Raw genomic sequence first — 22,872 nt, forward strand, 5'->3', positions numbered from 1 at the left:
GTCTCTAGGCTCACTCTGTGTGCCACCATATACCTAACCCATTTCAGCTTAAATACCATTTCCTCAACTGCCACCAGATTAAGCTAAATTCATCCAGTTTTACACTCTCTTCCTTTTATCCCTTATTACATGTATCACAATTTGTAATCAAATCTTTGTATAGTTATTTCTGTTATGCCTTCCCCCACTAATATGTAAACTTGGTGAAGACGGAGATGAGGTCTTTTCTGTTTTCCATGAATTTTCTCAGTATCTGATACATTGTGGGTGCTCAATAAATATCAGGTGCATGGATGGATGGTGGATGGGTGGCTGGCTAGATGGTTAATAGGAAGAGTTATTAGATGCTATATGAGGAGGCAAGGTAGAACCAGATTTCAACCAAGCTCCCTCTTAAATCTCTTATGGCATTTGTCTTCTAATTGCTGAACAATATTCTATCCAGTAATATAAAGAGACTGAAAATAAGGAAGCATTAGAGCAATATATCATTGTAGAGTTTATTTTTACTTCATATATGTACATTATTCCTTGTGAAGACAGAAACAGCAGGCTGATTTTTTTAGGGCTTGCCAACTGCAAAAAAATAAGAAAATATAAAAAGCAAAACTCCCATTTAAAACCTTTCCTTCTCTACCCTATCTCTGAAGCCTACAGGGAAGACCCTGTTGAGTTTTTTTTTTTTTTCCTCAAGTCTGCTTGTTGGGAAAGATAGAACTGGAACTGGAAAAAGAGCCAAAAGAATAAGAATGTGACTGGTGCCACGGCCAGGCACATTTGTACTCCACAAACCCTAAGTCTTGGCTTTGCCTCTTGAGCCCTCTGCTCCTCTACTCCCCAAAGATTCATTAAGCTCTGAAAGCTTGTGATGCATATTGGGCCCTAGTCTCCTGCTGAGTGAGTCCAAGAGAGGAAGTGAACTCCCAGCCCTAAGAGATATCATGGCAGAAATGAACATAAACTCCTAAGCTTTCAAGATACTGCCTTTAACAGAGAGACCTGAAGTACTGCAGTCCATGGGGTTGCGAAGAGTCAGACACAACTGAGTGACTGAACAACAACCCGGGCAGGAATTTTATACCTTTCTTCCACTCATTTTTCTTCTCCTTGAAGTTAGAAAAATCTACCTTTACATATAGTTTTAATAGATGCTAGTGAGTGACAGGGTTTCTGTGGCTAGCCTAAGCCTTTCTTGTCCTATTCCCTAACTCCTGAGGTAAATGAAACTTAAATGAGATTCAGGGGTGCCTCTCCTGCTCCTGACCAATGCACATTTTTATTCCTCTAATAAAAGCTTGTAAGTGAGATGCAGTCATATGCATAACCACTTTTAAAATCTGAGAAGCTATGTTGCTACTAGAGGTAACAACTAGGTCTTATTTTTTGAAGCTTCAAGTTTGCAAATATTCTCTAGAAAAGTATTTTTTCTTCAACTCATAGGAAATGATACATAATGTTTTCTGCAAAGAGTATAGCATTAACTGCTGTTTCACTAATTATCTTGAGATTAGTTGTATTTAAAGATGTTTTTAAATGTGCTAATAAGAGGCATTGTACTTTTAAAGATACAGAGCAAGTGATATATAGCTTAGAAAAATAGAAACAATTTAAAATGAACTGGTAAGAAATCCTTTACTACTTGAAGACTTATAACTTTTATTTTAAATATATATTACATTAAAGATATAAAATCTGCTATAAAAATCGCCTAATTTCAGCATCTGTCTTCATAACAAAGTAAATGATAGTTTCAAGATAATGAGTTTTTCTGAATTACTGAATGCATTAAAGGTGCTCTGAGGTATTCTTATCTGACAGTAATCCAGGCAAATATTAATATTGTGATACAGCCTTTGGTATAATGAATATGTCTTGGAAAATTAGCACTAGAAGTTTGCTCCGTGTATAAAATTCCAGTGCAATTTTGACCAGAAAGTTTAAGGACGTTTTTTCAGCAGGTTACAATGAGAAAGCTGAGGATTGATAGATTGAATTTCATTAATGGGCGCCAGACTCCTTTAATGAGATGCCAAGTTTCAGAGGTTTCATCCAGGTTCTAAATGTTCAGGACAAGCCCTGGCAATTTGCTTTGCTGAAAGCAGAGTTCCCCCCTCCCCACAAAAGGGTCTTCTCCAGTTGCAGTTTTCTGGGTTAATGTATTCTAGGCTGAATTATCTCACCCATCGATTGCTGCCTTAGGAATTTCAGTGTTCATACAAACTAACAAACGTCCACCAGACAGCACCAGCAATGCCCAGCTGGCTGTTTGTCCCCCATGGGAAATTTTCTCAGTCAGAGCCTGGTAATTGTTCAGCGCAGCTGCTACAGTTTCAAGGGTGCCAGCTCATCTAAGCCAACTGTATGCACACAGTCCATGACTCATGAGACTGAGACAGTACACATCGAGGGTGGGTGGGGCCTTCAAGGACTCCATTTTAAATTTGCCCTCTTCTTTGTCAACTGTTTGGGGGAAAATGCATAACGAAAGGCAATTATTTAAGAGTTATAAATGTCCTGTATAGTCATGAAATTCAGCTATAGGAGTACATAATAATATCATCTTTATCATAAAGAATGTGCAGTATGTCTCAACAGTCCCTGGGCTGTACTGTATGTGTTACAATAACAGCTATCCTGTAACACCTGTTACGTAAATAAAGAACTGGCTTGATATCCAGGGAGAGGGACAATCTAGGCGGAGTCTGGGAATGCAGGCCCCATACTCTGGCCTCTTGCCATGCTAGCTAGCATAAGTTCATTAAAAGGTCTTCCAGAATTGTACTGGAAATTACAAAAATATATTTTGTTAGAATAATAGACAAAACTAGATTATTATAAGGCAATTTGAAAGAGCTTTACTGTCAATTACAGGCAGTAATATCCTCCTGGAAAACTCCTCCTACAGAGTATGCTGTACACAAACGGCGTCATTAAACAGCGTCAACCCCACACATATATACCAAGTGTCTCCAGGGGCTGTGGGATATGTGATGACTAGGATGCAAATTCTCAATGTGTCAGTTATCTTTTGCTGAGAAAAAAAAAGTATTACAAGATTTTAGTAACTGAAAACAACAAGCATGTATTATTCACTGCTTCTGTGGGCCAGAAATCAAGGAAAAGCTTAATTAGGAGGTGGTTTTGCTCAAAGTCTTTCACGAGGCTTTAGTGAAGTGACAGTCTCAGCTGCAGTCATCTCAAAACTAGACTAGAGAGGGCTCTGCTTCAGACTCACAAGACTGATGCCTGACCTCAGGAGATTCTCTGCTGAGGTCACCATGTGTCCCTCCCACACTGCTACCTCACACGTGGTAGCTGACTTCCTCCAGAGCAGCAGTCCAAGAGAGAATGAGAGAGCACACACAAGACTGAAGCCACAGGCTTTTAGTAACCCAATACTGAAAGAGGCAGCCCTTCACATCTGCCATATTCTATCCATTAGAAGCAAACTGATTTGTCCAGCCTACACTCGGAGGGAAGTGAAAGTGTTAATCGCTCAGCGGTGTCCGACTCTTTGCAACTCCATGGACTGTAGCCCACCAGGCACCTCTGCCCATGGAATTCTCAAGGCAAGAATACTTGAATGGGTAGCATCCCCTTCTCAGGCAGATAGAGGGGAAGGGATCACATGAAGACCTTAATTCCCAGGAGACAGAAATCATTGGGGGACATCACAGAGGCTATCTACCACACTGAGGGACTTAATTCAGGGCTTTAGCATTTCTCTGGAATTATAACTACTACCTCTAATTTTAGACCCTGATGCTGGGAGGGATTGGGGGCAGGAGGAGAAGGGGACAACAGAGGATGAGATGGCTGGATGGCATCACTGACTCGATAGACATGAGTTGGGGTAAACTCCGGGAGTTGGTGATGGACAGGGAGGCCTGGTGTGCTGCAATTCATGGGGTCGCAAAGAGTTGGACACGACTGAGCAACTGAACTGAACTGAACTGAACTGAACTGAACCTCTAATTAGTCTTAGATCCTAATTTTGATCCCTTCCAACCAAACTATCCTTGCTATAACAAAGTGGTCTTTAAAAACAGCAAATCTTATATCATCTAAAAGGTGATAATTGTCCTCAGGAGCAAGTCTAAGCATTTTAATGGGACACACAAGATTCTTTATACACAGAGCATAGTCTCTTGTTGTTGAGTGGCTCAGTCCTGTCTGACTCTTTGAGACCCCACAGACTGTAACACACAAGGCTTCCCTGTCTTTCACTATCTCCTAGATTTTGCCCAAACTCATGTGCATTGAGTCAGTGATGCCATCCAACCATCTCATCCTCTGTCACCTCCTTCTCCTCCTGTCCTCAATCTTTTCCAGCATCAGAGTCTTTTCCAATGAGTTGGCTCTTCATATCAGGTGGCCAAAGAACTGACACTTCAGCTTCAGCATCTGTCCTTCCAATAAATATTCAGGGTTGATTTCCTTTAGGATTGACCAATTTGATCCCCTTGCTATCCAAGGGACTCTCAAGAGTCTTATCCAGCATCATAGTTCAAAAGCATCAATTCTTTGGCACTCAGCATTCTTTGTAGTTCTATTCTCACATACATAATGACTACTGGAAAAACCATAGCTTTGACTATATGGACTTTTGTTGGCGAAGTGATGTCTCTGCTTTTTAATAAACTGTATAGGTTTGTCATATTTCCACCCCCCCCCCCCCCAAGAAGCAAACGTTTTTTAATTGCATGGCTGCAGTTACTGTCTGCAGTGATTTTGGAGCCCAAGAAAATAAAGTCTGTCATTATTTCCATTGTTTCCCCCATTCTTTTGCCATGAAATCATGGGACCGGATGCCATGATCTTAGTTTTCTTAATGTTGAGTTTCAAGTCAGCCTTTTCATTCTCTTCTTTCACCTTCATCAAGTGGCTCTCGAGTTTTTCTTCATTTTCTGCCATTAGAATGGTATCATCTCCCTATCTGAGGTTGTTGATATTTCTCTTGAAATCTTGATTCCAGCTTATTATTCATCCAACCTGGCATTTTGCATGATGTACCCCCACAGATCTCTTCATCCATACCATCTCCACATCCCCTTGCCCATTCTCAAATACATACACACACAGACTAAACACACATACAACATAGATACACACACAAATACACATATCTTCAAACACATAACTATATCCCAGGAGACACTGCTTTGGATTCACTCTAGATGCTTGTTAAAGTTCATATTCCTGAGTCTCACCTAGATTCAGAGGGAAAAGGAGAGGAAAACAGCCTTTGACAAGCTTTCTAGGTAGTTCCTATTCACAGAAAGCTTCAAAGACCACAGCCCTTGTCCTGCTGAATGATCTTGACAAGCATGTCTCCAAACTTTACTACTGTCATGACCTCTTCCTGAAAATCATGTCATTTCCAACTTAAAAAAAAAGAAAATCCCATTTACCCGTCAAAATGTACTCAAATAGCACCCTTGTCAAGCATCCCTAGATGGCCCCACAGCAATTGATGGGTCTTGCTTGGCTGGCCCTTGGCACATTTTATGAAAATTATTAGTTTGTACAATCATTTCCCGGCTCAGTTCAAGGACAACTTGAGTGCAGGGACACCTCTGACAGCATTTCTAGTGCAAGGTCAAAAGTAGTCATTGCTCAGTTTATGTTTCCTGAAATTTTAGCTATTAAAATATACTTTTGCCCTCAAAAAAGTCTTAAAAATACTTTCTAAGAAAAAAGTCTTAAAAAGTTTGTCTTAACATTTTCTATACAAGATAAAAATCTCATAACAGTATTTAGCCACTACATGCCACCTTAACTTTTCAATACATTATAAAAAAGAATAGCTTTTTTAAAGCTTTTAAATTAAATTCTTCTGCCATGACATTTTGTCAATAATCTTGCATAATTTGGAATAATTAACTCAAAATTACAGCTTTCAGTTGTGTTGATTTAATAGCTTTATATTTCTTAATACAAAGGCATAAGGTCAGAATGTGTTGGTATTTTTTTTTTTGAACTTTAATTCCTCAGATTTATTTGGATTTTTAAACTGAATTAAAATTTATGAAACTATTGTACTTAGCTGATCCTTGAAATACTTGAAACCACTTACAGTAAACTTCATAGGTAGCAATTTTTCTTTTTTTTATTTTATTTATTTATTTAAATTTTATTTTATTTAACTTTACAATATTGTATTGGGTTTGCCATATATCAAAATGAATCTGCCACAGGTATACATGTGTTCCCCATCCTGAACCCTCCTCCCTCCTCCTTCCCATACCATCCCTCTGGGTCGTCCCAGTGCACCAGCCCCAAGCATCCAGTATCGTGCATCGAACCTGGACTGGCGAATCGTTTTGTATATGATATTATACATATTTCAATGCCATTCTCCCAAATCATCCCACCCTCTCCCTCTCCCTCTCCCACAGAGTCCAAAAGACTGTTCTATACATCAGTGTCTCTTTTGCTGTCTCGTATACCAGGGTTATTGTTACCATCTTTCTAAATTCCTTATATATGCATTAGTATACTGTATTGGTGTTTTTCTTTCTGGCTTACTTCACTCTGTATAATAGGCTCCAGTTTCATCCACCTCATTAGTGTGTTGGTATTTTTATTTATATTTTGGTGTCCCAAATATTTTAATGCTTTAAGATTGCTGCTCAAGTTTTCTTCTCTAACTAGAACTTGGAGTATATTAAGTAATCAGTAATCAGATTTCTCAGACTTAAGGTAAACAAATGTCAAGATGCATAGCCAAACACATTTTAAATGGAGTCACTGCTGAGCCCACCACTGTCAAGGAGGCTATTCTTAAGGTGCAAAAGAGCAAGAAATGTAGCATCAAAACGCTTGAGCAGCTGAAATGTGCAAGGCCACCAGCTGATCGAGCTTGTTTCATTACACGTAGAATTCAGTTGACATTGATTTCACAGCTTTAGTGAAAGAATCACTTCTGGCTTCTCTGTGACATGATGACTTCTTCTGACTAAACTCTCCCTGAAAGACAGACAATTTACGTAGCCTTCCAAGCCCTCAGTCAGTGTGGGATCCTTTAGGCTTTATGGTTTCTCTTTTAATATCTTGTGAATTCCCAGAACAAAACCTTTCACTGTCATAGGAAGGAATTAAAATCCACCCTGAAGTCAAAAAGAATTATTTGGAAATGACATGCTGGTTATGGGGTAATCCACTTCTTTCCCTAAAGAGCAGATTGATAAAACAACATCTCTCTTCATTTGTGAGTGATTCTTCCCTTTATTATTATTCATTATTACTCTATTTGATATTTAATAGTTTAGGATTACTTGTCCTTATTCACAGCTTATTTATAATCTTAGTGTCCAGTTAAATTATTCTAAAATTGACTTGCAATTAGATAATTTTGGGTCTTTTTGCTGAGTGGCAATCAAGTAAAGTCCATTTGCACGTGTGTGTGCTAAGTTGCTTCGGTAGTATCCAGCTATTTGCAATCCCATGGACTGTAGCCCAGCAGGCTTCTCTGTCCATGGGATTCTCCAGGCAAGAATACTGGAGTGGGCTGCCATGCTTTCGTCCAGGGGATCTTCCTGACCCGGGGATCAAACCCACCTCTCTTATATCTCTTGCATTGGCAGCCAGGCTCTTTACTACTAGCTCCACCTGGGAAGCCCATTACCAGTCCTCAAATTGAGTAAGAAACCAAAACTAGTTACCAGAGAAGTATACTAGTCAAGATGGCAGCCTGAGCTGCCACTTTACACGAGAATTAATCATTCCAAATATACAACATGTACAGTGAACTACAGAAATGTGTTTTTGATATCTTCTAAGTTTTCTTTCATGATACACCGTTGCCAAGCAAGAGTTCCCTAACACATTTAACATGTACTGTCTCTCTTGCTATTTTCAGATAATAGCCAACATATTAACATTAGTACACACAATGCACATTATATTTATATATTCATTCAAATCCACTTTTATAAGTTTAACCCCTATCCTCTGTGCTTATAGTGCCAAAGTAGATGAATCCAGTTAAGCAAAGAGAAATAAGACATCACACTAGTGAGATGTTTGACTTTGTGCAGTGCTGAGTAAATTCTGATTGACTTCAGAGATTGAGTTTAACTCAAAGGAACACTCTATAAAGAAAAGTATTGGAGATAGATTTGTGAAATAATTGAATTGCAACCAGTCTATTATCTAGGAAAATAAATGCCTCTTCCTGGATCCATTGCTACTTAAAAATTCATAAAGGAAAAGATGAAAATGGAATGAAGAGATGCATGACTATGTGGCAGTATGTACATCTATGTGATAGTAAGTGGATTGGGAGTAAATGCGTAAGATTAATATACAGTTAACTATAGTCATGTCCTGCTTATACCCTCAACAGAAATATAAGCACAACATTACTCGCATACCTCACTGAATTGACCCTATGCAGAATAACCTTTGTGACCAAAATTATTGATCTGAAGCACGTTTTACTTTAGGACAGCAGGATTAAACAGGAAATATATTTGGGCAGAAATCTTTGTACTTAATGACTTGCTGCTACCAAGTCCTTCTCTACCAAGCAAATGCCTAGGCAATAAGTGTAGAGACATATCCTTAAGCTTTAAAAAAACTTACATTTATATTTTGGAAATCTTTACTCTCTCAATAGAGCTTGAAATTGAATATCAGCAACACAATAACGACTCTTGACTAGTAGAGTACATTTCGGTACCAAAATGCAGTAATAATCAGAAACTTAGAGTATGTTAGGGCTGGAAGAGATTTTAGAGATCACTTAAGTGAACCCATGTATTTTATAATTGAGATAATTTATATGACAATTTTTCAAAACCCTGGTCTGCAGAGCAGTTCTTGATGATGACACTATTTGCACTGTCCATAAAAAAACAAGCAAGATGAAGCAGTATAGTGAGTTTTCCATAAAATTAAATTTACCTATGTAATATTATTACCTTTTATTCTAAGACTTTGTCCTTCCTTAATTTATATATTAATATTTCTTATGAAGTGATGATGAAAGTAAGAAAAAGACACTTGCTTTCCCTAACTTTGTAATCGATTAAATAAAATCCTGGCAACCCTATAATACACCCCATTTTTTAAACAACATTTACAAACTGAAATACATGGCTTGGGGAACCACTGATTTAGATGCCAGTGTAGAATTTCTTCCCTTGTCTCCTCCCTGGTGGCTCAGAGAGTAAAGAATCTGCCCACAATGCAGGAGACCCAGATTCAATCCCTGGGCTGGGAAGATCCCCTGCAGAAGGACATGGCAACCCACTCCAGTATTCTTGCCTGGAGAGTTCCATGGCTAGAGGAGCCTGGCAGGCTACTGTCCATGGGGCCACAAAAAATATCAGACATGACTGAGCAACTTTCACTTTATATATGAGACACACAAATTTATCAAAAGGCAAGTTTAGTAAGAAGGGTTATATATGAAATGAGCCATACATAGGACATTGCTTCTTTTTACCATATAAAATGCGACAAAAAGTCTCAAATGAAATAGTCTTTTGCTATTCATATGTGTCTCTGACAAAAGAGAAAATGTAAGTTTTAAAAAGCCGGCATATTTTATCTATCAATAAGACATAAAAGTTGTAAGAACAAAGAAATAAGGGAGATTAAAGCATGAGTATAATCATATTATTACATATTTATTAGGATAAAGCTTATGGAGAAAGTCATACTTGCCATGAGAAGGCATAAACTGGCTTAGTTTTCATTTGTTCTGTGTCACCTGCATAATCCTTTTTGTTTCAGATTGACATTCTCAAATGCATGCCTCACCCCAGGAGACATAAATAGGAGTCAAATATCTTAGTAGGTTTTTTCAAAGAATGTCAAGGTGAAAAATTCCTAACGAGATATAAAGTATAGTGTTTCAAAATGGAATTCAAAACCATTTAAAATCAAGATAAATTACCTCCTAGGAAGTTATCCCTGTCAGGTGATACACAAAAATAAGAAACTAATGAATTTCTGCTACAAAATTATGCTTCCACATCAAGTCACCTAAGTAATCAACAGTGGCGTATGTATTTCTTTTTACTTATTTCAGATAATTCATATGCCCATTGCCTTAAAGTGATGTACTTAAAAAATCAAATGTGATTTTCTTGAATGAACTACCCAAGATGCCTCTGCATGACTTTGAAAGAGAGACTTTGATTAATACTTAGCTCTCAAAAAAAGATATTTCATTGCCACTTCTAGCCAGCATTTAAATATAATTATTTTTAGCTATGATAGAATCAGTCTCAGATTAAATTTCAAGACCCGTCATGGTTTTTGGTGAAACATTTGGCCTGTTTTCTCTCTTAGAAGAAGAGAGAATATATCATAATTAAAATTTCGTATCATTTTCAAATTTCCTCTTATTGTGCAGGTTTACTCAGTAATTTTTAGTATACAGAATGCTTTTTTCAACCTTTTTTGTTGTTGTTGTTTGTGAGGAGCTTTTCATTTTTGTTTGCTTGTTTTGTCATTGTTTAAACATGGAGAACACACTCCCAATTTTAGTAATTGGGCTGACCGTACCATATTTAGGACCTATTTCTGAGTCCTAGAAAGACATTTTTCTTAAACCCTTTGAATTTAATACAACAGGAAAATAATTTGTCATATAACTAACTTTCCTCTTATGTGTTTTTGACCACTTATGTCACAGGATAATCATCCAAGGAAAAATACATATTGGGTATTTACTATATAAGCAGCAATGGATATGGTGTGGTTTGAAGTGCAAAAAAAAAAAAAAAGATATATATATAGAAAACACAGTTAAACCCATCAGGAAGTTTCAGTTCAATTCAGTTCAGTTGCTCAGTCGTGTCCAACTCTTTGAGACCCCATGAATCACAGCACGCCAGGCCTCCCTGTCCATCACCAACTCATGTTGGTGATGTTCACTCAAACTCATCATCAACTCATGTTGGTGATGTTCACTCAAACTCACTCAAACATGAGTTCACTCAAACTCATGTCCATCGAGTCAGTGATGCCATCCAGCCATCTCATCCTCTGTTGTCCCCTTCTCCTCCTGCCCCCAATCCCTCCCAGCATCAGAGTCTTTTCCAATGAGTCAACTCTTCGCATGAGGTGGCCAAAATACTGGAGTTTCAGCTTTGGCATCATTCCTTCCAAAGAAATCCCAGGGCTGATCTCCTTTAGAATGGACTGGTTGGATCTCCTTGCAGTCCAAGGACTCTCAAGAGTCTTCTCCAAAACCGCAGTTCAAAAGCATCAGTTCTTCGGCACTCAGCTTTCTTCACAGTCCAACTCTCACATCCATACATGACCACTGGAAAAACCATAGCCTTGACTGGAAGTTTAGAATATAGTAAAGAATTTATTAAGTAATTTTTAAGTCCTCTTTGCAAAAATTTGACTTCTGTTAAACCTTGTCATTTTGGAAGGAAGGAAGAGAGGGAGATAAAAAAGGAGAAAAAATATGGGGGAAGGAGGAAAAACGTAAAAGAAAAATTGATAATTTAACACCTGTTTTTGTAGAAGCTATCTTGTTTTACTTCTTATGTTTCATGTTGAGTTGATCTATAGATATTCTGTCTTTTTCTATTCATTGCCCTTCTGGGTCCCTAATGAAGCTTGTCAGACCTCCAAAAAGAGCAAATCCAGGAGGCAAATCATGGCCTTCCAAGAACTTGTTACTAAAGTAAACAACTGGACTGGATTCCTGCCATTAGAGTCGAGTTTTACTGACTTGTAGTCATCAGACATGCCCCAACCAAAGAAAACCTGTCAACTACAAATTTGGTAGGAAGGTCACAGTTGCTAAGGCTACTTGAAAACTGGATGTTCTCAACCTCAACAGAACAGCATTTCTCACTTGGAAAATTTGCAGGAATGAGAAACCATCTTTGAAGCCACGTTATTTAAAGGCAAAACACAAGACTTAGATTTTCAGTAGGCTATTCATTCTGTAAATACATGTGGACCTTTAAACAATACAGACTTGAAATGTCTAGGTCCACTTATTCACAGAATTTTTTTTTTAGTAGTAAATACCTCACAGAATTTTTTTCAATAGAAATACTACAGTCCAAAAAAATAAAATAAAAAAAAAGAAATACTACAGTCCTGCACAAGCTGCCATTGGATGGGACCTTGGATACAGAGGAACAATGAATATAGAGAATCAAAGTTCTACATGGACATTCAACTGGGAGTAGGGTTGGTGCCTCTAACCTCTGTGTTGTTAGGGGTCAACTGTACTCAGAAAATCTCTGTCAATAATGAAGAAACAGCTCACTTGTGCTTTGGTCAAGATGCCTTCTTTGACTTTAACTTTAAGCACATTTCCTGCTAGTGCCACCCCCCATTAATTTATACTTCCTTTCCTGTCCAAATAATTCTTATTATCTTTTGTCTTTCTGTCTTATTTCCACTCACTTGATATTATAAATGTGTTTGTGGTTCTTGGAATTCAGAGACACATAGAAGTTTATGTCCAAGGTCAGGATTTTTAACTATTATAAGTCCTAGATGACTTTAAGAATCCCAAAAAAGAACATAAATACATAGTCCCTGAAAAGTAAACAACACCATACACCTTAATTTTTTAAAAATAATTTCAAACCCACTCATATATCCCAAGCTAATACTTTGCATCAGATAATCATGTGCTTGCTACTGCTGCTACTGCTAAGTCGTGTCCGACTCTGTGTGACCCCAGAGATGGCAGCCCACCAGGCTCCCCCATCCCTGGGATTCTCCAAGCAAGAACACTGGAGTGGGTTGCCATTTCCTTCTCCAAAGCATGGAAGTGAAAAGTGAAAGTGATGTCGCTCAGTCGTGTCCAACTCTTCGAGACCCCATGGACTGCAGCCTACCAGGCTCCTCCATCCATGGGATTTTCCAGGCAAGTGTACTGGAGTGGGGTGCCATTGCCTTCTCCGAATCATGTGCTTGCTCATAAAATTCCAGGATAAAATTCTCATCACAAGGATATTTCTTTTTATTGTATCTATATGAGATGATGGATGTTGGCTGAACCTTTTGTGATAATCATTTCACAATATATGTAAATTAAACATCATGCTGTATGTCTTAAACTTGTATGTCAATTATTTTTCAATAAAATGAAAAAAAAAATTCCAAGATGATGGAAAAATGCAAATATGTGCATTTGTATATGAGCAATCATGTGCATGATGTATATGAGCAATCATGTGCAAGATGATGGATAAATGCAAATGTGTGTATTTGTTTATGAGCAATTATGTGCTTGCTCATATATCACAAGTTTAAGACATACAGCATGATGTTTAATTTACATATATTGCGAAATGATTATCACAAAAGGTTCAGCCAACATCCATCATCTCATATAGATACAATAAAAAGAAATCTCCTTGTGAAGAGAATTTTATCCTGGAATTTTATGAAGATTCTTCCTGATTTTTTTCCTTAAAATACATTAAGCCTGTCCTGTAGATGATATAAATACAACAAAACCATACTAATGTTTATCTAACTGAGTGTAACTGAATAAACAACCAGTGTGAGATAAGCAAAATAGAATTACAGAATCTCAGAGATTAGCTGCACCAATTTTGTTGCATGTATAATTTCTACAGGATCCTTAGAAAGTATACTCAAAATTTAAAACAAATAGGGACTCCATACTTACTGATTCATTTTTAGAAAGAACCATTTCATTACCTATAGCAAAATAGAGAATAGAGTAAAATAGAACAAAATAGAGTATCGCTGAAGATCTCGAATAATTTTCTCCAACAACCCGTCAGATGTTCAGTTTCCTTTATGACAGGCATTCCAGCAAGGCCAACTAAATGTTCCCTGGTTCCACGGCATGTACTACTTGATGAGGAAATATCCTATTGCTTGCTTAAACTGGGTCTTTTCAAAGTGTTGAGGACTTTTAAAAAATAGTTGATTCTCTAAATTACCACTCAGTGTATTGACCCACAGGCCAACATATCATAACAGATATTCATAAAGAAAAAAATATTATCTAACCAGCAAACACACACAATCAAGAGGCCTAACAATCTGCCTTCTGCTGTCTCTGACTACATAGTTGACTTGCTCTAAGAGTCACATCAGAGAACTGGGTTCAGTCAATAATTAAATTGACATTGAATGTTATTTATAATTAAATTGAGAGCTGTTCAAGTTAAATATGCCTAAAACATAATAGTAATACTCACTTACTGGATGTTCATAGTGAAACAGGAGTTATATATAGAACTTTATGTTTTTTGCCTTACTTAGTTTACAGATGCCTGTGAGGTGGAGATTGCTGTCCTCATTTTGCTGTTAAGAAATCTGATACTCAGGAGATTTTTGAAATGGCCATGGTAGAGCTGGGGTATGTAACTGGGTTGTCTTAGTCTGGAGTCTTGTTTATTCTGCAATATTTGACAGATTGTGGATTTCTAAATTAAAATGGTCTTTATATTAATTTTTTGTGCCATCATGGCCATCAGGGGTTTCTCTGGTGCCTCGGTGGTAAAGAGTCTGCCTGCCAATGCAGGAGATGTGAGTTTGATCCCTGGGTTGGGAAGATTTCCCAAAGGAGGAATTGGCAACCCACTCCAGTATCCTTGCCTGGAATTCCATAAACAGAGGAGCCTGGCAGGCTACAGTCCATGGGGTTGCAGAGTCGGACATGACCGAGCAACTAACACTACATGGCAGGTGGCACTGGTGATACGGAATCTGCCTGTAATGCAAGAGATACAGGAGGGGTGGGTCCCATCCCTGGAGCAAGAAGGTCCCGGGGAATAGGAAGTGGCAACCCACTCCAGTATTGCTGCTAGAAGAATCCCGTGGACGGAGAAGCCTGACAGCCGATAGTTGAGGGGGGTCACAAAGAGTGGGACACAACTGGGAATAGAGACACACAGGCTGCTGCAGATGAGAACACAGGCCTTACAGAACCAGACAACCTTAGCAAGTTAGCTAACCTTGTTTTTTTTTTTTTAATCTGTAGAGTGGAATAAACAATAGCATTGTCTTAATTTCCTTTGTTGTCATACAAAGGACCACAAACTAAGTGGTTTAAAACAATCTATGTTTACTCTTTTACAGTCCTGAAAGCTGAAAGTCTCAAATCTAGGTGTTCACTGGGGCATTTCTCTATTTGGAGGCCCCGGGGAACATTTATTCCATGCCTTTCTCTCAGCACCTGTGTTTCTGGCAGTCTTGGTGTTCCTTGGCTTACAGACGCACAGCTCCAACCTCTGCCTCCATCATCACATGGCATTTCCCGTGTGTCTGTCTCTGTGTTCTCTTCCCCTCTTCTTCTGAGGACACCAGTCCTTAGATAGAGCTCCCCTCAATCCTGTATGACCTCATCTTACCTTGGTTACATCTGCAAAGACCTTATTTCCAAATAAGCTCATACTCACAGATACTGGGCATTAGGACAACAGCATATTTTTTTGCTGGGGACATAACTGAACTTGTAACAAGCACCTCCAATGTAAAAATTGTCATATTTAAAAGTGACTGTGCCTACTAAGCCTTTAGTAAATAATAGGCATTCAGTAAAGTTAAGAGTTATTATGATTGATAATCCTATAGTTGACTCTGAGGCCTCAAATAAATTATTCAGCCTCTCTAAGTCAGTTTCCATGTCTATAAAAATGGAGATAACAGTGTTTATTTCAGAGAGCTGTTGAGAGAATTGAATGTCATAATTCAATACGCGCCCTGGTAACTAATTCAATGTTAACGCTCCTCTTTCTCCAAGAGACAGCATTGATGAGCTGCACAGGTACTCTCTCAGAGTCCAGTGTCATCAGGTGCATCGTATTTCAAGGGAAAAAAAGCAGAGGCCAAAATAGGCTGATGAGGACATCCAGGAGGGCAGCTTGCTCCTTCCCAGTTGCAGTGGCGGCAGCTGCGGCTGGGAGCGTGGTCTTCCCCTGCACCAGGAGGGCGGTGTTAGAAAAAGCACCTCACTCCCCTTGTCTTCTTGTCAGTGATAATCATTCTGGGAATTCCTGGCCAGAAAGAGTCTGACTGAGCAAAGTGAGCTTGAGCCTGTCTATTCCTTTGTGGTTTCTGTACTCCTTACTCACTCCAGCCTTGAAAAAGTCCCCAAACTAATGAGTGTGCTGGTTCATGTGATTTAGCTAGATTTAGATGTGGCTCTGTTAATCTTTTGCAAGTTTGCACACTATCATTGTTAACACCAGTGATGTGACTTTATTAAACTAAACCTCAAGGGAGAGCAGAGGGAAGAGATGAGATACACTGTGGACTTGGTATTTTTCTCTTGCCTGTTTGAGATCTTTGTCTTATTAAAGATCTAAGTATTAGAGTAATACTAGCACCTGGAACTAATAAACCCTCATATTATTGTGGTGCGTGTATGCTCAGTCGTGGCCTGCTCTTTGTGACCTTATGGACTGTAGCCCTCCAGACTCTTCTGTCCATGGAATTTTCCAGACGGGAATCCTGGATTGGGTTGCTATTTCCTACTCTAGGGGATCTTCCTGACCCAGGGATTGAACCTGTGTCTCTTGCATTGGCAGGTGGATTTTTTACCACTGCACCGCCTGGGAAGCCCATGTCACTGAGGCTTACCACAGTATTATATTTCATCCTCAAGCAATAGCAGCAGCTGGTGTTTCTGTGCAATGAATAATTTCCTCCACTTGATGATTGGGTGACCCAGGTTTCCTACCCTTGATGACTCCCCTATCCCATAGGATTTAAGGACCTGAAGACTTGGAAGCATCTGGCTTTATGCCATGGAAGGAAAAAAAGAATGAATAAGGAAGGACACACCTGCTTGGGTTTGGCCAAGAAATGCTATTCATGACAGATGGCTATAGTTAGATGCAGATGGAGCTGAGTAACATACTGTTGGCTGGACAGACACGTTCTAGCAACAGTTCTGTGGAGGGTAGAACAGCAAATTTTGGCAACAGCAGCTGTTTCTATCAAAATCCTTTCTCTCATGAACTTTCTGTCTTGCCACTTTCATTGTCTCTTTTTCTTAAGCTACAAACATGCCCGCTTAACTATTTTGAGTGTTTACTATGTATATTCAGGTAAATTGCTAAGCCCCAGGAATATTCCCTTGCCTTTATTCTCCATCCCACATTTTAGTTATTTCTAGTGGATTCTCTCTGTCTTTACACCTTCCTGGCAAATGAGTCCACTTTCCAGAACTTCAGCCTCTGTCTCTACAGGAATAAGTGTCAGACTCCAACCTCCTCTGGAGCCCAGTCCTAGACCATCTACCAGGCACCTCCTTGAACTGCTATCTGGCACATTTATCTCAAACTGTCCTATCTAAACCCTGTATCTCTCGCCCATCTTTAAGGCTATTCTTCATTCTTCTGTGATTTTGAACTGGTGTGCCTAATGCTTCTTTTCCAGATTTCCATTTTTTCTTAAATTATGTCCATTTAAAAACAAAGATAAAATAAATGGAGAGAAGAGTGCATGTGTACAGTTTCCAAGAGAAAAAAAAAAAAGAGAGAGAGAGAGAGAAGAGGCTGATAAGGAAGCAAACATTAGGCCAGAAAGCATCTGGTATCAGCAGCAAGGTGATACCCCAAGCTCCTCAGATGAGCTGCAACAGGGGAGGGGGTGATTCAAAATTAATTGAATATGGAGCCAGAACCAACGGCCACTGCCCAGCTAGCTGTGGTGTGGAAGTTAAAAGGAGTTTATGGTTCTGGAAGAACCTGTCATTTTTTAATATGCATATATTGAAGTAACATCAGAGTACTGTAAGTGTTTAAGATATTATCTAACCTATTTCTTTCATATTCTGAGAGTCACATGTATTTTGAGAAGAAGATATTTTTCATATTAACATACACAGAACATACAAAAACAAAGCACTTACCTGAAATTTAGTTAGATGACTCTTATTTTCACAAATTCATACAATCTTCAGAATCCAATCCATACACACAGATACACATGTGTGTGCACACATACACACACACATGATTAAATGTCTAAGCTATAGAAAATTATTTGAATACAGAATGCTGCAGTGATCCTACTACCTAATTTTAGAATTTTATTTATTTTTAAAAATGTCCTATGCTACAGATTTGATTTATTGTGTTACTGTTTTTCATCTTTTTACTTAAATATCCTGATAATCATCCATGGAACTACTCGACTCAGTGAAAATACTTAGGTTTTGCTTTATTTCTCAAATCAAATGCTTCAAAGCCATGGGAGTTTCTTTTCTGATGCTATATAACCTATCTGATTCATTTTGTTACTGACTATTCTTGATGGATAAAAATATAGCCAGCCTATTAGTTAACTGCGAGTCCCGAGTAAAGGATAAATAACAGATGAGCAGTCTCTACCAACACCTCAGCATGGTGTTTAACAGCTGCCAGAAGTACTGTGTAATCTTTTGGAAGGCTTAATCGTTCCCTATTGCACTTTTCAAAAAGGAAGAGTGGTTATTAATCCTGGTGTTTGCACAAAAGTTTCACAGTAGATCTTCATTGAATAAATAGTGCTATTTCCTATAAAGATTTTGGTTTTATATAACACTTTAACCATTCGAGGTTAAACAAATAGTAACGTGCTACTGAAGAGAAAAACTGTACTTAGTAAAGAAAACCATATTTTAGGCTGTATTATACTGTGCAATTAATTGGTGGTTTGAGGAAAGAAAATGTGTCTTTTTGGAGACCATGGAGTTCCCCTTTTTTATACAGTGAGGTTTCTTCCCTCCTTTGCTTTCTCTCTTAAAAGAAAATCCTTACAATAGTTCAATTAATCATGTTTTATTTTTCTAAAATGTGCTATTTCTCAAATGTGTGGGAGAAGTTGGCTCTTAAAGAAATGTAATAGACTAATAGACTGTGTAGCAGACATTTTCTCTTCAATCATTGACCCCTTAGAATCCTACTTACCTTTTCTTTAGAACAACTACTTTTTAAATGGTATCTTAAATACTATCTAATATTTTATTTCCAACAGAATGACTCCCAGGCACTGTCATATTTAATTTTATTTTCTTGGGAACTTACAATTCACACATTTATCCAATTCCAAAGTAAGTATGAGGTGTCATTATCAAAGATACATGTCTTTAAATCATTAGGGCAATTAAAATAATATAAAGGGAAATAGAAATAATGGTGGTGGTTTGCTCACTAAGGGTTGTCTGTCTCTTGCAACCCCATGGACTGTAGCCTGTCAGGTTCCTCTGTCCGTGGAATTTTCCAGGCAAGAACACTGGAGTGGGTTGCCATTTCCTTTTCAAGGGGCTCTTCCTAGCCCAGAAACCTGCATCTCCTGCATTTTCAGGTAGATTCTTTACCGTTGAGCCACCAGGGAAGCCTTTGAAATAACAGTACTGAAATTCTAAACTCATATAGGTTTTCTCAAGATAAAAAAAAAAATAACTATAAGTAATGAAATAGCTCATTGTCATTTTTAAAATAAAAAGATATGAAACCTTTTGATATATCAAGAGAGATCAATTTTTTACTAGAAATGAATTATAAATATACATAATGCATAGATTTACAAAAATGACATTAAACAACATAAACATTTCATTTTGTTTTAAGAGGAAAGAATGCAGAAACATGCTTCTTATATCAATCCAGAAAAAAGTTTGAATACGAAATACCGATAAAGTATTTTAACAAGAGACCTACCCTGGTGAGTCTTGAAAAGTGGCTGTATTTTAATCTAAGTTGGTGGGCAGTGTAGCTAAGTATACTCAGAGAAATGGGCATCTGCAGACTTAGCATGTCCAACTATCTTCTTAAAACATAATTTGTCCCAGCCACCAATTTGACAAAATTTAAGGAGAAACAGTTCAAGCTGGGCATCACTGAGATTATGTGTAGGATCCGTGGACTCAATAGAAATAAACATAACATGAATTAGATGTATGGAGAACAAAGTAAACATTCTGTTGTAGAAAAAGGAATTCCAAATTGCCTAACAAGGAACCAACTGAATTCTGATAGGAGTGAGACCCTGTGATATGTGTAGGCCCATCCTCAATATGAGTTTGAGCAGGTTCAAGGAGTTGGTGATGGAGAGGGAGGCCTGGCATTCTGCAGTCCAAGGGGTCGCAAAGAGTCAGACACGACTGAGCAACTGAAGTGATTGATCCTCAATATCTTGGCCTTTTCTGAGTGAGATTTTGTATTTCTTTTCATTATTATTATTATTATTACTGTAAACAGTTTAAGCATATTGTAAAAATAGAGAGAATTGTATATACCTTCACCCAGTTTCAATAAAAGTCAATATACATCTATTGTCGTTGCATATAACCAGACTTTTCCATTCACCTTTCCCTTCCCTCATTCTGAATTTATTGGAACCCACCTCATATAGTATTTCATCCACAAATATATTATGTATCCCTAAAATTTCAGACCATTATTTAAAACAGCACAATATCATTATCACATCTAAAAACAATACTTGTCAACAGTTTCTGTGACAGCTAATCTCCAAGATGGCTCCAGTCGATCCCTTCTTTCCACACTCCTACCATTCCCCTATCAAAAGGTAAAGCCTAACTCACCACTGTTTTAGAATCTACGCTAGGCTGTGATTGCTTTAACCAGTAGTATATAACAGGAGTAATGCTCTACCACTTCTAGTCCTTGACTTTAAGAGGACAAGATAGTTCTACTTCTCTCTTGGGAGTGCTAAACATCCATATAAGACATCTTGAAAGTGAAAAAAAAAAAAGTGAAAGTGTTAGTCACTCAGTCGTGTCTGAATCTTGATGACCCCGTGGACTATAGCCCGCCAGACTCCTCTGTCTATGGGGTTTCCCAGGCAAGAATATTGGAGTGGGTTGCATTTCCTACTCCAGGGTATCTTCCCAGATCAGGAATTGAACCCATGTCTCCTGTGAGTTTCCTGCATCACAGGCAGATTCTTTACCACTGAGCCACCAGGGAAGCCCCTTGTACATATTTACCTAACATTATAAATAAGAATAATATAATAATCACTGGAGTTCTGTAATAAGTATTTCCTTTTGAAAGGAGTCTGTTTTATTCAAAGGTGAGTAACCCTAACTTAAAGAAGAAAGCCTGAGGTTCCAATCATGTCACATTAGGTCTTCTGCTGCCAGCCTTCACCACTACTCCCTTGCATTTTATCCGTCAGTAAGATAAGGCAGCTTATAGTTCCTGAACACACAACATAGCATTTTAGGCATCCCTTCCTTTGCTCATTCTGTTTCCTCTGCCTGTAAGTGCCTTCCCATTCCAACTTCATCATCCCCAACCACTTCCTACTGGAAGGCTCAGTTCAAGTGCTATCTTTTCCTGAAATTCCTCTATGAAGGCTGCTCCCCCACCCCATCAGCACTGCCATCAATCTCAGGAGCTGGGTGGACCTCAGTAGAGCTCCCATTTTCTTGTTCATATTTCTCCCAATAAACAATTGATTCTATGATGTCAGGAACAATGTCTTCCTAATTTTTCAGACTCCCCTCTTAGCACAGTAGTCATCCAACTGTTATATGAAAGTTTGCATACTTGGCATGCAAAGAGTTCTACCCACAGTTTTTACATCACAAGGGCAACTCTAAGATGCTGGATGTACTCTAACATACACTTCTGCTAAAACAAGTATGCAAATTGTCCAATGTGGAAAATTGGTATCAAGAGCATGAAACAATCAGGAAGCAAGCTCAGGATATATCCATATATTTAAAAATAACTTTCTTTTCCCTTTGGATGATTATCTACCTTTTTTTTTAATGAGAGAAATTCGTGACTTCAGGGAGTTGGGAAGATCTCAGAAATTTTAGTTATGGCTTGCCGGAGTACACTGAGTGCACAGAGGAATCTAACGGGAAAAGGAACTGAGAAGGTAGAACAGGTCTATATTTTAGATGACTTTGAGAGTCAAAATAAGGTTTTGGATTTTACTTTCTAAATACTGAGTAGCTCATAGTTTTTGAAAAAGGAACATAACATAATGATGCCTTACAAGATGATCCATTCCTTCCAGACCAAAATATCAAACACTGGTTTTTATACAAAGCATAACAGGATAGAGTTGTCTGCACTTATGAATTGACAGATTCTCTAAACATTATACTTATTTTGATATTGGGAATTACATATAGATATTGATAAAAATCTTGGTTTCTGAAGATATTTAGTATTTCATAAACAGTGAAATCACATTTTTCAGAGTTCTTTTCTACTAATAATTAATTCCTATCATTTGTCATAATAAAAATTCCTTTTCCACCATATAGTTCAGATTTACTCTGGGCTTTGCTCTCATTTCTTTATTATTTTTTCCAAAGCGAATTGAATCAGTATAGCTGTTAATCTAAAAACAGTTTTGTCCATTTTAACTGAACTATGGTTATATTTAAAAGTCTTGTTGTATCTCAGTTGGGGTTATTTAACTTCTCAAATTCTTTAAATGGTTCATTATGTGTGAAAAAAAAGGTATAGTATATGACAATTTCATATGGTATATGAAAATGAGATTTAAAATTGAAATTATTATAATGAAGTTAAAATCTACATGAAAATTTTCTACTGAGTAGAGTCACAATTCAAGTTTATCTCTCATTTTTTCATATAAACTGAGACTCTAAAGGTGAACGATTTTAGTCTTTGCAATGCTTTATTAAATAAAATAAATCTTAGAGTTTAAGTAGCCTTGGTGGCTGAGAATCTTGCAGCCTTTCCAGATCAATATTCTGAATGTCTCCCTGCACAATTCTTTCTACACAATTCCCTAAATGTGATGAAGGAGTTCAAGTGAAAGTATAATTGTCTCAGAATATAAAATACTCCTTCAGCCTTTTAGGGAAAAGACTCATTTTGTTTATTTTAATCTCATGTCACTTTTTCTAATATTAAAAAAGATTTGCAGGTGAGAAAATTTTATTTGAAGATTTGA

At 37.8% G+C, this 22,872-nt stretch overlaps 1 protein-coding gene across 2 annotated transcripts in view; it reads left to right on the forward strand.

The window, feature by feature from the left end:
* Positions 1-22,872, forward strand: part of KCNH7 (potassium voltage-gated channel subfamily H member 7) — a 535,441-nt gene that overhangs the window by 427,667 nt on the left and 84,902 nt on the right. The window lies entirely within an intron of this gene.

The sequence above is a fragment of the Bos indicus genome, chromosome 2, assembly GCF_029378745.1.
Source record: "Bos indicus isolate NIAB-ARS_2022 breed Sahiwal x Tharparkar chromosome 2, NIAB-ARS_B.indTharparkar_mat_pri_1.0, whole genome shotgun sequence".
Lineage (NCBI taxonomy): Eukaryota > Metazoa > Chordata > Mammalia > Artiodactyla > Bovidae > Bos > Bos indicus.